This window comes from Temnothorax nylanderi, unplaced genomic scaffold, assembly GCF_030848795.1.
Source record: "Temnothorax nylanderi isolate EJ_2023f unplaced genomic scaffold, tnyl_v1.0 TNYL_tig0008_pilon, whole genome shotgun sequence".
In the NCBI taxonomy this organism is placed as follows: Eukaryota; Metazoa; Arthropoda; class Insecta; order Hymenoptera; family Formicidae; genus Temnothorax; species Temnothorax nylanderi.
The window spans coordinates 2,607,153-2,621,573 of NW_027249070.1; the positions used below are offsets into that span (position 1 = coordinate 2,607,153).

The following is a 14,421-nucleotide window of genomic DNA, read 5'->3' on the forward strand; positions in this document are numbered from 1 at the left end:
GGGCGGGTCGCCTCTATTGGTACGCGGCGAAAGGTCTTGCACGATGAATTAGTAACGAATCTCATTGGAGAGTAGCGATGCAAAATTCATGATTCGCTCGCTCGAATGCCTCTAAAGATGATTCCGGGGAAATTATGTTATTTGATTACACAATGTAATTTATATATTCCGCGCTGCGCCGGATTTAACTTGTGCCATGAGCGACCGCGACGTCGACGTCGACGGCGCGTTCTAAGGACGCGGAGGAGTCGCTGGTGGGACGACAAAATCCTGCTTTGCTGACTGGATTGTTTTTACATTAATATTTTCCATTAAAACGAACTGAAGAATTTTATTAAATATTACAGCCACGTCACGGGAAACGCCTACGCGCATTAATCCCGGCAATGTATCAGAAAAACAGTGCTTCCAACGATAGTATATTTAGCGCATTTTCACGCATTGATTTTTTTTTTTTAATCGAGTATAACGAGGCATCGCAGAGAAGTTGTTCAAAAAGACGTTAGGTGTCAAGATAACGAAGTAAAAAGATAGTATCGTAAAAATCGTACGCAGCTTGCTTTATCTCTCTCTCTATCCATGAATATGGACATAATTAACATGCAATTGTAATCTCTAAATAATTTTATATTATCGGCGGAGATAATTCTTATCGTGGGGAATTTGGGGCTCGACAAGAAACGAGGTTTTTCTTTTGATAACTACGCCCCCGTACACTCGTGACATATACGTTCGCTATAGCGATACGGTATTGTGACACGATATAGTGGCGTCATACCTCAATCGTGACCTTTCCGAAAATAAAGTACTCTCATTCGCTATCACCTGCTATCCGGTGTCAAGCCTGGGAATATACCATTCCGTTCGTGTGTGTGTGTGCTGATGCAAATCCTGACGTTTCGCACGTGGGCGTAAGCGAGCGGTGTACGCTATGTGTAGGGATTGTGACTGTTACGCAATTGCGAACAGTTAAACCGAAGCATTTTGTGCAAACAGCGATTCCCGCGAAGCTTCGTAATCCACGCGCGCGTTTGTAAAAATGTCATTTTCAACTTCAAAAGGCACACGATTGCCCGCGACTGAAATTTATTCCTTCTAAAGTAACTTACACGAACGACAGCTAGAATCGGTCTCTTTGTGATGTCATTTCCGTTTTAAATGACATTTCGCGGTTACTAATAGGTCAGCAGGTATTTATAAGTTCGGTTTTTTACAGCGACATTACGTCTAAAAACGGCGCTTTGTTGAGTCGTAATTAACTCGGAGTGGACAATCAACATTGAAACTGATGCAATCGGATCAAAGGTTCTCGTTTTCGCGAACATTTCTTTTTTAATGAGAAAAAACGTATTAAATGGCAATTTTCCTAGAAGTGAACTTTTTATCTCGTAAATGAAGATTCTTGGAAAATCTTTCAACTATATTTTCTCGCGTATATTATCTCGTTTTCAAGTGATCTCTATAATGTGGCAAAGTGTTTATCAAACGATAACAGCATTAATTATCAATCGTTTATGGACGTTGATGCTGAATCGAGACTAAGTAGCCTATTGACTTTAAAATGAAGTCACGCATAAACTGACATGTTTGCGATGTTGCAATCGAACATTCGCGTTAAATCTTATAGCCTCGTTCGTTTTCACGAAGCTGCTACTTTCTCCCTGATGACCATCGTAAAACGACAAACATAGACAGTAGACATTAAACCTGTAATTAAACAGTAACGCGTTACTTACAAAAGAAAACGTATTAGTAAGATAAGCGAGTTTTCGCATAGACGGATGAAATAATTACAATAATAAAACACCCTTTTTAACTTAAAAAGTAATTATTATTGATATTTTATACTTCTACAATAATTAAGATTCAATTCCAAGTTTAGAGAATTATTAATATCAGGATTGGTAGCTTAAATTTAAGGGAATGAAAATTAACTGGTTCTTCGTCGATTTAACATCAGCCTTTCTACTCAAATGATTAGACCCAATTCAAGGTCCAGAATGAAACGTTTCTATTTGGGCAATTAAACATCAATGTAAGGAATCTCTCTTGGCTCGTCGGCAAATCGTCACTCTACAATATACTCCGAGATATAATTCGCTAGCGGTCTATAAAACTGTCGTGCCATTTCTGTCGCGTCCAGGCTTATTTAAGCACTTTGTAATAATCTCGGTTATCGATTATTTATTTAAGCAAATTAGAATACTATCAAAATATCGGGGCACGTGTATGGCTCTCTAACGAGATCAGGATCTTCGCGGTGTATAATAGGTAGCGGAGATTTATAAATAGGATGTAAAGTGCATCCCACGTTGTCGTTTTACGTCATGATAAATATCGCGCGTCAATTCCGGGCTCAATCGCGAGATGAACGTACGTACGTACGTAAACGAAAGGGAAGCCGCGCGCGCGTGGCGCGTTACGTACGTTGCAAGCGCCGATTACGACAGGTACGATAATGCGTACGGCGGGTTGACGTAAGCGATAGACCCGTCTGCACGATGACCTTAACAGGTGTGCGCGTACTTAATAGGCATGGCCATTATTTCGCGATGCAGTCGGAAGTCCCGGGCTCGCGGATGTTACCGAGGATGTTACCCAATCACGAGTATAAGCTCCGCACTCGCGTGCACATTTTCGCGTATTTTTCTCTCCACAGTCCTACGCTCTTAGGATACTACGGAGGGATATACTGCATGGGCAGCCACACGCACGCGGTATACTGACACAATAAAATATAAAAATATGATGCACGAGACGCGAGAGAGCGAGATATGAGATATAATATCGCCGAGACACGCGCGATAAGATAATAACCGCAGGAAGTAACCAATTACAAAGTACACGTGACCAAAAGATAATACAGATGCGTGGTCGTGTTGCATAATACAGTAGTAAAAGCTGCACACTCGTCGTGCGTTCTTTATTCACGTATTTCGCGTGTTCGCGGCTCGATTCACTCGCAAACGTTTTTCACATTTGTGGACTTGAAAATCGCTTGCCCGCGAGGAAATTAACAAAAGTGACGAAACAACAAATGCTGTTGACGTTTTCATTTTTAGCTGTTTTAAAAACTGAATGTAGTTTTATTTTAAAATATAGGAGAGAAATATGAAGAGTAAATTTGTTTTGTTTTCTTTACATATGTATATAATATTTAATGTTTTTCATATTTAATGTTTCTATACATTTCTGCCATTTATGTTATTTGCAATTTTTACGATTTCTGTTTGCCGATTTTAATTTCGCAGAACTCCCACGATCATATAGGGCTTTTATCATATTATGCTGTTTATTTTACTCTCGCAACTGATCAAATATTACTTTAAATTTCACAAACGTCATTTGCCTCTCATTTAATCGCAATTTTCGGTAAAACAATCTTGGTTATAATTTTTCCTCGTTACATTATTCCTCATTTACGTTATTCGATACGTCTACTTGGATGCTTCCTATTCAGTGGAAAAAGGCTGTCTTAATTTTGACCTTTATTTGTTTAACATGACACCCGTCCTTCGTAATAAATTCAACGCTTATGTAATATTTAATCTTCTGATAACAATCGGTCCGCAATTCCCATTAACTCGCACTCTTATTTACGTAGTCCGTGAAATTAATTAATTAATTACGTTGCAAAATTAATTCCTTCGTCGCCGAGCCGCAGGCGCCCAGGCGACGTTAATAAGATTAGCCGCGAAGAGAGAATCGCTGTCGTAGCTCCCGTCGACGTTATTTACCGTAGCCAATAGATAGCACATAGAGACATGCATGGGCAAGGTCGGTTGGAAGCTATAACTGGTTTTCATAATTTATTACGATTCCCTCGTGTGCCCCGCGCTCGGACCCTCCTGTTTCATTCATCGTAAGGAAAACGTAAAACGTAATGTATAATGAAGAATTGTTGGCCTACGACGCGTCCGCGCTCGCTCGCTCGCTCGCGCGCGTACACGTGCAAGAGCTCTTAGCAAGAGGTAAGATAGTAGTATTTCTACTCGTGAGTCTCCATTCAGACGTTTCCGTCGACCCAATCTACCGTTACATTCTATGAATCGGAAACGTCGGCGATAAGGCACGTTTATGTGGTTTTCTTTTATTGACTCACGTCTCGCGCGGCAGCCTCGCGCCTCATTGAATATCGACGCGACGCTCTCGCGACGAAAACGATGTTGAAAGGCCCTCCGTAGAAATAAATACACGTCGTGACAACGTGACGGTATCCGCGAGGAATCATTTTACGGGCGATTTGCCCGATTCTGCACGTCCGCCCGGATCTCCTCCTCCGTGCCACGCACGGCGACTTGGCGTATATGCACGTATTTTTAAACGATGATCTCAGTGCGCGAACGCCGCTGTCGTTTAATCGCGCGATAACTGACCCGCCGCAACGTGCTACCGTAACGAAGAACCGTCGGTTGCAGATAACTTGCCACGCTGCTGAGGTCGTTCAAGTACGAGACGGAAATCGAATGATTGTGACACCTGATAGGGGGGGACAGGGGAATCCGCGAGATTGACTTGACGCGCTTGCCGAAGAACATGAGAAAATTAATCTCAAAGTCGTGGATATTAGATTCACATGGATTCGAAGAACTAGTAGCTTAAGGAAATTAATGTAATCTTATTATCCAGAATCATGAAAATTGGTTTAACTTCTTCGAGTTCTTCGACAAAGCGATTTAATGACTTCTGCGTTGAATTTTACTTTTAGACAATCTGAATATTGTCAGCAAATGGAAAGTTTCCAATGTTTTTTTATCTTTCCAAAATGTACGTCAGCATTCACTATCAGTGAACGTAATAGGAGCTAAAAATTGTCTATTGTAGTATGCACACGATATTTAAATTGTTCAAAAGTCTGTACGATTAGCCGCTTCCTCTATTTCAATACTTCGATATAAAAATACACAGATATATGCAGACGTTTAATTTCTTTATAACCTGTCACAGTTATCTCTAACAATTTTACAAAACATTTTTCATGTGGTGAATTATTACTTTCAATTATCACTTTTAATTCTGTTGGATATAAATGTGTAAATTATTTTTACTTGAAAAAAAGAACAAGGGTGAATAATTAATAGCGACATGTCGAAATTCAGTGTAGTTTTTAGCATGAGGCATGTTTTTAACATGAGGTCTGTATTTGGAGCTCCAGACGAATTGTTCGAGGAAGCGAAACATCCGCAGGAAACGTTTCAATTGCTTTTGCCTGAGTCAAAACCGTTCTGAAGTTTCAACGTTTCCACGAGCCCGAAATCGCAAGTGTGCATAATCTTGTTAACTTAGTTCCATGATGTAAAAAATACGCGAGATAAAAATGTTCTCGCATATCAAAATTTATTAAAAATAGAAGGGAATTAGGAGAAAAGTTAGAGGCAAAGCGGTTTCTTGAAATTACGTCACTCTTTGCCATTTCTGAATAATTGGTTTCCTGATTGGACGATATATCTCGCAGTCGTTTATAAAAGGAATTCTATTAAAGTCTCTTTATCTGCAAATATTGTTTTATTGCCGCATATTTCATTAGCTGCGCAAGTCGTTTGAGATGTAATTATGTTTTTCGAGTTTCGCAAAATTGCTTTGTTATAAGAACAAGCACAAGGTTGAATCTTTTTCAATGCAGTCTTTATTACCTAAAATTATATGCCTGGGCTAGAAATTAAATCTTTTTTCCCCTAACATGCACAAAGCCTGGAAAAAGACGGAGCGCGTCGATGGCGATTCGCGATATCTATTTTTGCTCATGAGTTGCCGTAGTGGAAAACAAGGTCGTTAACCCGGGCTACGAGTACTGGTGGATCGATATAATCCGTGCAAGAAAATGAATTCATCATGCACGAGGGAAGCCTTCGTAGTTTCCTTTTTGACGGAGTGCCTAGAATTATTTTATCGATTCCTCTTTTTCATTGGTTTCAATTATAGACATACCTTTTCTTCACTCGTGATATACAAACATGTAATTTGAAAGGTAATTCCATAGTTTCGTCGAACTTTGTATGGACATGTTTTGTGAGTTGTAATTAAAATCATTTAGCGCCGCTTGTGATTCTTGGAATAATTAATGGAAGACAAAAGAGTCACTGTTTTACAAATAATTATATTATATATAATTTATTGGATGTAAAAAGATGAAACGTACATAATTATAACGGTCTCGGAAATAAAGACAATTATAAAATTTATCTCGGAAAGTCTGCATGAAAAATAATTATATATATCAATTATATAATTCGACTTTTCAGTATTTAGCTTCGCTCTCATAAGAATTACTTTTTCAAATTATATCTCCACCGATATTTCATAATTTCTCAATCTTTCATTAATTCATATATATTAGCCTTTTTCTTCGATATAAGATTTCAAAGTATCGGATATATGTTTCACAGGAAATATCGTCCCCCCATTTTAGAAACAGGCTTGTAAGTTAGGCGCTGAACTCACGAAAATTCGTCATAGTACCGCAAGTGCATCGGCAAGAGAAAAACGATTATCGAGCCTCTGCAGCAGCGCGTTTTCGCAGCCAGATGCGACGTCGAACGCGCGCACGCACACGCACACACGCCGGAAGCGGCCCTAAGCCCATCACAAGCGCGTGCACGTGCGTGAGTGCATTCGCGTTGCACGCCGCGTGCGAGGGTGTGCATACATATATGTGCGTAACACTGCTACGAGAGGCGGCCCCAGGTTGACAGGAAATGGTTCGAGATAAGATAATGAGACCCCCCTCGCCTCCCCACCGCATCCGGCAGCTTTCTTTGCAGCGCCGGCTCTCGTACACGTTATAAAAGGCTTCTTTATACGCCACTTAGAGGGACAGGTACGATTCATAGCATTAAGCGCGTAGGACTTTCGACGCAGAATGCGACCGTCCTTGTGCGAAGGAAACATAATTAAAGAAATGAATGAGATAAAAATAACTAAGTGGGAGTCAAATGAAAAAGCAATAAAAATAAATCAACGAATACAGCAACGTCAAAGCAATATCCTCGGTTCATCTAAGGAAAAAGATTTAGGCGGGGAATAACCGATTGGTTATTGTGTAAGCGATACTTTTTTCTCGAAAAAAAAATCAAAAGAATTTTTATATTATCGGTATATTTATAAAATCGAGCTTTATTATCTCGGAGCATCTTCGCGATGCTTTAAATAAAATTTTATTCTCCGCCAAAATAGCCAGGCTCAACAAAATCGTTATTTCTTAAAAAATGTATCTTACTACACGTATTTTTGTACATGAGATTTATGTCAGACTGAGAGAGATTAATTTCCCAAATAGATATATACGAATGTTGCTTCGTATTATTTTCCATGACGACAGATAATAACCGCCGTTTGTTGGGATTCGTCAGCGCTGCCGTGACTAACCGCATCCTGTTGTCAGTGATAATGAGAAAGGGATGGATATATAACCGCGCGCGGAGAGATTCTCCGTCGGATTCCATCTTTCGTTCTACAAATAGGTGTGTCAACGTCTCGCGGTCATCGATCATTGCTCCGACTTACGCCAGCGGAAATCCTAACTCAATTGCCGCTTTACATATAAAGTACACGTACGATTAGCCACCGCGAAACTACTGAATTACTTTTGCCGCACTGACGCTATCCCTTCGTTTCCAATAATATTGCGCGAACGGCTCGCTGGATATACCGCTTGTAGCTTGGAATAAATATCAGATATTAAATCGTACATGATATTTACACAAAGGGGAAAAAGAGAGACAATATTGCGTTTATCGATAATATGTCGGATGATCAGATTGGCGCAGTAGATTATAACATGTTCGGGAAAATAACTGATCCTTTGTGCGAGAGAGTATTGCGTTTCTGGAAATATATAAAATAAACGTTGCCTATTGATGCTCAAAACGAGACATTGCATAATTATTTCATAAAAGAGACGTTTTAAAATTCGATCTCATTTTCTTCTGTCCAGTGTTACATTCTAAATTATCTTTTTTTTTTATTATATAAACATATAATGTTTTATTTTAAACGTTTTATATTCTCTATTTTAAAATGTTTTTATCTTTCGATTTGCGTAGTAGGCAAATATAAATTTGCCATTTCCAAGAAATCAGATAGTATGCAATTGATGATAGCGGTAATGGGCAATAGTCAAATATAGACAAACAATTACGGTAATAACCATAATTGATCGTGGCGCTCCGTTTATACCCCGAGCACACAGACCCCGCGGACAATCTCGGCAATCTGAAAAATTCAGCCTTAATTGAAATAATGGTCAATCATCGGGGCAAATCGGGCCGATACTTGTCCACCCAGATGATAAAACATTCAGATCTGTAGGTGGGTCCGGATGTTTTTTCTTTTTTTTTTGTTCTTTTCTTTTCGTCCTCTCCTACGCTCCTACGAGGATGACCGTAGGTTTCTGTCTGAATATGGGCGCCCGCCTATCCCGCTCTCAATGACTCTCGAAACTGGTGCGCCCACATTCCTCAAGACACGCACAACCCACGACGTAAACTCTCCCGCGCGCGTTCACCATCTATAGCCGTAAAACTGCTCATCAGGGTCTCGCTCTGGTTCCCCTGCGTTCCGTTGTTCTTAGACGATTCCGTGGAGAGGGACGAGTACGAAGGAATTTAGACCTCATCCGCGGAGTTATTGAAGTGATTCATCGGCGATCAAAATCCGCCTCAACTCGTTCAAACTCGTCTCCCTTTTTGCACGGATATTACACAGCTAGATAAAACAAATATCTCTCGTTTATTTTAATTTAAAAAAATATTTTGTAATCGAGCAAAAAACCATAGCACAATGCAACAACTGACGTAGAAATAATTCCTTATAAATAAAAATAAATAAAAATATAGAACGTGTTTTTTTTATCGTTTACGTAGATACGCCAAGAAAAATAATTCTAGACACGAAGTTCTGGACACGTGCAATCAAATTAACAGTCGATGGCTATAATTACTGTACAGTCGAATTCACAATTAATGCTTCTTGAATGATTTATCTTATTGAAATTACGTCATTAACGAGAGGCTATTTTTATATCTTCCAATTTTCTCCCAACCGGAAATTTCACGTCTAACTATAGCCACTACGGAAAACGTCGCTCCCTAACACAATTCAGTGAAACATTTTAGAACACGCGTTACTCGAAAGTCCTCGTTTTCCGGGAAATTGCGTTTCATTATCGTCTCCTTCTATCTTTTTCCTGTATTACTGAAATAGAGATCTCCACACAACGTGTCTACGTAAAAACACGTTTTCAACATTTTCTTAACAAGATCTTTTCTGTATACCTGCAGAATGAATGAATCGATTGTTTTTCCTTCCCCTGAAGCGATGTCTTGACAGTTTCGACTCGTTAATGACACAATCGGGTATGTAACTCGAGGAAAACGTCCCGCATAATGCGAAGCATATCCGCTGTCGACACTGGCTGCGGAAATGCAGCGAGGACTTCTCAGAATACATGATATAAAACAACCACGAGGAGAGTTCCGAGAAGGTTCGCCATACTCGCGACCCTTTCAAGGGTGTCCCGTGAAAACGAGTGAGCCAGGCGTGAGAAGATCTGGCCGCACGAATGTCACAGGTAACAATAAGACGGGGTAGGGAGAGGAGAGTCGCATCAACGTATTGAGGGCCAAAAAGGGTCGCTTAGAGCCACTTAATTTATTTGGTTCACGAGATCTTCATTGTCCACGAAACCTTGTAAATATCTGTTACTTTCTGGGACTTCCTCTCGCGCTCACAATAAGATGAATAACTTCGGAAGGGTCGACGGAGAAAGGAACTTACAGCAACGATTAAACGAGATGACGTTTAATAGCAATAAACAACTTGGGTAAGGTTTCATTGAGCGTATAACACGTATATTAAATGCTGTAGGACCCACGATAGGTGGACAAACGATACCAAAGTAATCAATGAGGGGGCGAACAGGAGGGCGGATAAGAGGGAGAAAGCTGTAGAAAGACCACGCTTCCCGCGCCCACGCGGGAACTGGTGACTTCGTCGCCCGTCTCCGTCGCTCGCCGTGTAGGATCTTATTATTCCTCCTATATAGTATAGCCGGAGGCCGGACCTTGGGAAGGAAGGATCGTGCCGAATCGGCGTTAATGGAAAAAGTAGGGTCAGCGGGTGGTGTGCGCTGGTCGGGTGGTGTAGCGTGGTTGGCCCCTCAGCATCGATTTATCCGGTCACCTCGCCGCTTCGCTCGGCTGCAATTCGAGCGCGGAACGATGTAGCTCGGCTTACAAAGTTACGAGTTCATATACTCGTTGCGAAATTAAAAAGTTTGGATTCCGCTTCGCAAAGCGAGCAACCGGAGCGACGCTTCCGCGAATTTTCTATACAATCGCGAACACCCCTGGCTGCGCAAGTTCGTAGAGCTATGGCGCACGTTATAACAAAGTAGTGAGATCGTTAAGTAATTGTTATCAAGGAACTAAAATATTATTTTAGCAGGATAATGCTAACTCGGTTAAATTATCATCGTTAGATGTTCCCCAAGCGTGTGCTGTAAAGTTAAGCCTGTTTAACTTTTACGATATCCTAGAGAAATTCACTCAACTTACAAGTTAATTGCGCGAGAGACCTAAATATACATTTCCGACGTAGAGAGGCCGCGCGATAATTCGATAAAATAAAGTATGCTCCGCGAGATATCGGCCAAGGCCGTGCCTCGCTTCGGGGAGGACAGGATTCCTCTCCGGAGCGAGGATACAAAACCGTGATGACATCACGAAATGATCGGTCGTTATTTGTAAATGTCAGCTTACGCCGATAGCATTGTTGCCCATTGGAACTCGATCTCCCGCACATGTACACGAGGGACGAGGCTCGAATTGTTTCGAGCGGCGGCGTATCGGGTGAGATAATTGGTCTCTCGTGTCACATACTTTTGGGTACGATGATAATTGAACGGGGGAATCCATTGACAGAAGAGACCGCGTGCCGTTTACGATACAGCTGTGTCAATCGTGCAACACACGCGTTCCGGCCGTAAGGAATTTTCATTCGCCACTTCGCTGCAGGAAGCGATTCATACACAACGAAACACGCGCAGCACGGTCCACAAGGTCGATTCGAGAAGACCTGCAAAATTCAATACATATTTCCGACAGGTAAAAACCTGACAGATTTGCACAACTGCGCGAGAAGAGAAAAGCGTGTTCTGAAAGATAATTTTTCCTCGTTCGCACAAGTAGCCGTTATGTGAGAAAGAAAGCGGCATTGAAGGGGACTATAGATGGTATTTATAAAAAGACTAATGATAAAACTATTATAAAAAGTACCTCCTCTGTGCTTTGTCCGGATGGAAAAATATTAATTAGAGACAGAGAGCTGTACTTGCAAACCTTGTTTCTGACACTTATCTTGTTTGCGTCAACTGATAGCTTAAGATAAATTGATTTCTCTCATATGAAGAAACGAGAATAAGAAGCGAAATTTTTTAATATGCGATTCTTAATTATTTTATAATATCATGTTTTTAATTGAAACAACTTTTAGTTCGATCTCTCGTCGAAACGACGGAAGGGGAAATTGGCGTGTAACAAAACTCGTAGGAGTTCTCTCTACAAGTTATTTATTTTTCCTCAATATATTTACCTGTGATAAGGCTGAGATGTATTACAAATCCGATATTGTTTGCCGAGCAATATCGATCTCGGTACACGGGCATAAGAGGAATTTCAATAGCCGCGCGTAGGATGAACCGGGCGACCGGAAATAACGCGGTTTCACTTGCCGCTTGTATAACCGACGGTTATCGCATGAAAGTCTTGCTCCTTGGATCGTGCTCCTCATCGTATTATAACACAATCGTGCATTGAGACGCGACTATACGGTTATTTCGCACTCTTGTTTTTTCCTTTTCTTTCGCGACAAACAAATTAATTATTTTTAATTTTTGAGACTGCGTGCTTTATCATTATAATTTCAGTTACTCCATAATTATATTCATTATCCAAATAGCTCTGATTAATTAATTAAAATTATTTCACATGTTTCATTTTATTTTGTGGAAGTTTGCTTTTCATTTTCGAGCTTAGTTTATTTAATCAAAGGTAATTAAAACTAATTAAAACTCTTTTTTTTTTAACTTTTGAGGCATGACAATTTGAATTTTTTAAAATAATATCCTTCGCGTCTGGTATCTTTAACGAGCTATGATCAGTCTTCCGATCAGTGAAACTGCGTAAATGTTAAGAAACATGCGTCGTAAAATAAAACTCACGTCACCAAGGGCCGACCCTTTGATTACTGGAGCTTGGGCGCGTAAGCCGGCATAAATTGCCGATTACCGTTGCAAACAGCCACTTCCGTCGATGAAAGTAATTAAGCGCCGGCGCGGCGTGGGCCGCATGACGGCATGACGATAATTCTTGGAGAAGCTCCTCTCTCGCTCTCTTAGTTCATTACGTAAATCGCCGCATAGCTCTCCCCGCGAGCGAACGAGCGACGTTACACAAACGCAACGGGGATCCTCAATTTCCGTCGTATCGCAATAATTCGCCGGCATTCCGCCGCGGCTCCTCCAACCGCGATGAACGAGTTTCTTGTGGCCGTACAAAGGTCGATTCATTGAGAAATCAGCTGTACCGAGTGTTTCACAAGTGAGAGACTCCGTCGAATGATTCAAATGAAAACCGTAAGAAATCCCCGATGTACGTGTGCTCCGAATTACGTCCGAGATAACTCGCTCGAGATAGCTTCATTTTGTTCTATTTTTTTATCGCCGAAAATTTACTCCAGATTTGCCGAAGAAATACAACTTGCGAATAGTTACATTGCGTTACTTGTGAAATATCTTGTACCGCGAACCCATTACAAAAGAGTCTCATTCATTGTACCCGATAACTTCGTTTTATTTAGACTCGATATCCGAGCTCCGAATTCCGATACTTGCGCAGAGAATACCTTTTACGGAATCGGCATGCGACTTAACGAGTCCGCTTGTAACGTTACACAACGAATTTCCCTAATACGATCGACGTGAAAACAGGCCGTTGGGCAAACAACTGTTTTCGCAAACACATCGATAGAATATTGGCTCCACCTTTATTGGAGAGAAACTCTCGTTCACTTATAAATTTAATTTAACTGCAGCCCGATTCTCTCTCTCTCTCTCTTTCTTTTTTTATTTTTTTCAGAATAGATGAAACCACGTTGGCGTGATATTTGTAGGAGAAAAAAATTGGTTCCGAGAAAAATTTAACGTTCACATTCTCTCCGTGTGGATTAAATGTTATTGCGCAATATTATTTAAATAACCAGATATCCTAATTTAAGAGTAAGCGCGAGGGTCGTATTAATTTTTCCCTTTTTACAATATCACTGACATTTACTAGCAGTACTTCCCAAATGAAATCACACCGCCCACTCGTTTATACGAAGAAAAAATTTTTTTATTGAAAATACAGATGCAAAAGAGAGATTTTAGATTTTTTCGAGATTAAAAATTTGAAACCCTTTTACGCGAAATATCTCGTTGGCTTCACCATGTCATGTGAGCATATTTCATATCGATGTGTACTTTTTCGCTCTTATATAAACGAACGAGTGTCATTTTGCTACGAAATAAATTAATATTGGATGAATATTATCAGCAATATGTAATCAGCAGTCATTATGCCATACGATATCGTGGAAAAGCATTTAATATAATTTTCACTCTAATTAAAATTCCATCGAAAATTACGCTGGTATTAATAAACTTTTCAACTGTAAATTTAATAACAAGAAATTAAGAGTATGAAGAGCGAGAGAAATGTATAATTTTCGATGAAATTCTACTTTATAGAACATTTTAAAAAAAATTAACAACTTGTAACGACAGATAAATACATTTCTGCGAAATATCTGCAATCTTGATGATCGCGAGATAAAAGTACACGCATGAATCAATGCGTGACTGGAATCCTTCCATTCTTGACACTTTTATCAGCCGTCCTCGTATCAAGCCAGTATCGCGCGAAAAAAAAAACGATAAGCGATCTCTCTTGGCGCGAGAGACGTTGCCCACGAGTTCGACGAACGTCGGCCGCACTAATTGGCGTAATTAATTGCAAACTTGATCGCGATGAAAGTAAGCGCTTACGTAAAAGCGAATTGTCGAGATGTGCCTCTGTGACCGACGACGAGCGAGAGTTCGCGCAAAAGCCGATAAAGATCGATTACCTCACGCGAAATAGCGACAGTGAAATAATGTTTAAACAATTTTAAACGCCGAGACCGTCCGATTTTCGCTTTATATATATATCAGCTGAATAATATTTGGAATCGGGCGGCCACGTTTAGCGCTAAACGCGACGCTAAATATAGGAAGATAGCGGCTAAGTTTGGATCCGATTAATGCATTCGCGGTACACAATTATCTCTTCTCGTGTTGCAACGATAATAATTTAGCGCGAGAATTTTTACGTTTAATAAAATATTGCG

General features: G+C 40.3%; 1 protein-coding gene across 1 annotated transcript in view; it reads left to right on the forward strand.

Annotated features, from left to right (window-relative positions):
• Positions 1-14,421, forward strand: part of LOC139785450 (ATP-binding cassette sub-family G member 5) — a 39,174-nt gene that overhangs the window by 3,252 nt on the left and 21,501 nt on the right. The window lies entirely within an intron of this gene.